A 3,894-nucleotide genomic window follows, 5' to 3' on the forward strand; every position below is an offset into this window, starting at 1 on the left:
GAATACTCGATTCATGAGGTCCATGAATATTGCTGGAGCATTTGTCAGTCCAAACAGCATCACTAAGAATTCGTAATGCCCATACCTGGTTCTGAAGGTTGTCTTATGAACATCTGCATCCTTTACCTTCAGCTGGTGATATCCTGATCGAAGATCTATCTTAGAGAACACTGTAGCTCCCTGCAACTGATCAAACAAATCTTCGATCCTTGGTAGTGGGTACTTGTTCTTTATCGTTACCTTGTTCAACTCTCGTTGATCGATGCACAGTCTCATGCTCCCGTCTTTCTTCTTCACAAATTGCACGGGTGCGCCCCAAGGTGAGAAACTAGGGCGGATGAATTCTTTGTCCAGAAGCTCCTGAATCCGCTGTTTGAGTTCTAGCATCTCAGCTGGAGCTAATCGGTACGGTTCCTTGGAGATTGGCACAGTGCCTGGCATAAGATCGATTGCAAACTCCACTTCTCTCTCTGGTGGAAGACCCATGATGTCATTCGGAAAGACTTCAGGAAAATCTCGGACTACTGTTACCTCAAATATCGATGGAGTGGGTGCGTCAAGCGCTGAAATAATGATGGTCAAGAATGCCTGACACCCTTTGTGAATAAGTCTCCATGCCTGCATGCATGAGATCATGCGAGGGAAATTTCTACATCTATCTGGCTCAAAGAGAAACTGCTCCATGCCCAAAGGTCTTACCAACACAAAACTTATCTCCCAAAGTTCTAACCTTAACCTCAAGCATATTAGACAATTTATATCCCAAGTCACCACAGTAAATACGAGCACACTAATAAACCCAATTAAAATTCCAACACATGCATGGCAAATAATACGGTGCTTAATTAAATAAGTTTACCCGTCAATAGTGTCGTGTCTGGGTTCGCCTCTTGAGCATGCATGGCGAACACTCTCCCCTGGATTGGCTGCCTCCACTGAGGGCACTCCTTTAACATGTGATCACTAGCTCCACATTTGAAACATTTGCCTGACCCATATAAACACTGTCCCGGATGTTGACGGTTGCATTTAGGACACATTGGGAAATCACCAAGCTTCTGAGGCACCCTCTGCTGCTGAATTGGACCCTTGCCCTTTGGCTGCCCCTGATATGGCTTCTTCCCTGGCTGTCCCTGGAACGACCTCTTAAACTGAGGTTGCTGTTGCTGCTGCTGTGGTTGCTGTGGAGCCTGATAGGGTCTCTTGCCCTGTCTGTTAGCCTCAATATCCCTCTGATCCTGTTCTGCCGCCAAATCTCTAGACACGGCAACTGCATATGTAGTAGGACCAGCAACTCGGACATCAAGGCGCAAAATCGGCCGCAATTCATCCATGAAATGCCTTAGCTTCTCCCGGGCATCACTACCTATCAGGGGTACAAAGTAACACCCCCTCTCAAACTTTCTCACAAACTTTGCTACACTGTTGTCTCCTTGCTGCAGCGCCATGAACTTGCTGGTCAACCTGGATCGTACTTCCTCAGTGAAGTACTTGGAGTAGAACACTTCTTTAAAACCCTTCCAAGTCAAAGTCTGCTGGTTAACTGATACTGACGCACTTTCCCACCAAAGTCTGGCGTCACCTGACAGAAAGAAAGTGGCACATCTAACCCGGTCTGGATCCTGCAGCTCCATAAAATCAAAAATCACCTTGATGGATTTAATCCATCCCTCGGCCACCATCGGGTTGGTAGTTCCCGAAAACTCCTTCGAATCCATCCTCCGAAATCTTTCATACACAGCTTCAGGTCGGGGCCTTGCCCCTGCGTTGGTTGCAGCTTGGTTCCCCTCAAACTGCGCGAAGAACTGCGTCATAACTGCAAGCATTTGCGCCTGCATATCCAGGGGTGGACGAGAAGGAGTGACCCTCTCTTCATCTTGGGCCTCTCGGTTCTCCTCCCTTGCTTCGCGATTAGCCATACGTCTAGGAGGCATACTGTTCCAAAATTTCCCCCAACACGTAAACCCAACATGCATGAACATAATACTAATAGTATAAGATGCACGAAATTTGAATTTAAATATGCACATGCTAAAATCATGATTCTATTCTTACTACATAACATAATTTAAAACCTTAAAACTTACAGATTTGAGGTGAGACTTCATGAGCTTCTTGCAACTGGCAGTCGGCGTAACCCTTTACAAAAACACCGCTCTGATTCCAACTGTAACGAACCGTACTTTCATACTATTTGAAATTTGTAGAAAATTAAAATTTTTTTAAAAATAAATCGTAAATCTTCAAAATTCGATAAACCAAACTGTTCATCTTAACATAGTTGCAACCAAAGATCTCAAAATAAAGTTTGCCAAAAGTATTTGTTTAAAAATTCATGACCGGTAACATAAATCAGAGTATTGAACATTTCCAAAAATTCTTAAAAACTGGGCGTTCCTCGGGTCTAGCCTCCTGTTCAGTCCAAACCTGCTCCTTGGTCCCCACCCCTAGTCTCCTCAAAATCATCCTCACCTGCATCGATCAAATCTAGTGAGTCTAAAGACTCAACATGTATAAACTAGAGATAACAACTACTACGTAATAAAACCACATGCACTTTCAAAATAGGACATACATACTGAAAACTGTAACATGAAACAAAGCTTAAACATACATACATACATAGAATAGACGTGCCATCAACGTAGAACCTTTCATAAACATGCTTGCATCGTATATACATGAGCATACATAAAGTTATTTTGCGTAGAGGCGTGTTTCAAAGCAAGACCTATACATAATGCGCCTGATCAGACTAAACCACATTATTGGGCTGACAGGGAAGATCCACTACCACATATATGAGATCCTCGTTCATAATTTAACGGGTTGATTGGTCCCTGGTCATGCTTTACCGCTTTCCAATCCTGATCTAAACCCGTTCATGCTTTAACGGGGTGGATTGATCCCTGGTCATGCTTTACCGCATTCCAATCACACACATAATTTGGTCACAAGACATTTAGCATGCCTCAAAAACTTGAAAATATTTTCTTTTTGCACGTCAACATACTTACTTGGCGTTGAGGGATTCGTTGGATCTCTCTTGGGGCCACTGCTGCACATAATAACATGAATTTCAACACTTAACTTGCATAACTTAGACGTAGGTATTCGTGTTCACCACCAAATCAAATAAATAGCTTATGACGTTCAAGATTACTCTGGACTTGACCTCGTTTAATTATCGTACTAAACCATGACATAAATCCCTAGGCACCCAACAAAAGTTTTCCCAAAAATCTCGAGTACACGGACCCCGTGCACCCATCCGGGTCCGGGTCCGGGTCCGGGTCTGGGTCCGGGACCGGGTCCGGGTCCGTATATGTACTGTAAAAGCATACTCGAAAAGAAGTGAGGACACGGATCCCGTGCCTGGGTCCTTCCGGAGGTCCGTGTAGGCTCTGGAAAATGATACTTCGAAGAAAACAAAGGCACAAACCCCATGCCACGGTCCGTGTAGGCTCTGTGAAAGTAAACCAACATGAATTCATATACTTAAGGCTTATTTCTCCTAACTCGATCATCCCGACCATGAATTGACACCTCGAGACCACTCCTAGGATATTATAATAATGACTCAAGCCTATACAATTGCCCCAAAACAACCACACATCCCAAGTGACACAATAAACTCGTGAACACGATTTTTGACAACAAAACGATTTTTAGGACTACTCATTCACTCAAGTGCCTAATGACACGAAACGAAACGTCAATAACCATCCCAACATCATTAACAATATACCTATATGCAGCAGCGATCACCCGTCGATCCCGAACTAAGCCTGCAACAATAAAACTTTAAGAACACGTCAATAGCATATATTTTCAGAAAACGCAGTTTGAGCAGTCCCACGAAAACGATCATAACTCACTCAATATTTATCCAAA

Source organism: Primulina huaijiensis, chromosome 17 (genome assembly GCF_012295235.1).
Source record: "Primulina huaijiensis isolate GDHJ02 chromosome 17, ASM1229523v2, whole genome shotgun sequence".
Classification (NCBI taxonomy): domain Eukaryota; kingdom Viridiplantae; phylum Streptophyta; class Magnoliopsida; order Lamiales; family Gesneriaceae; genus Primulina; species Primulina huaijiensis.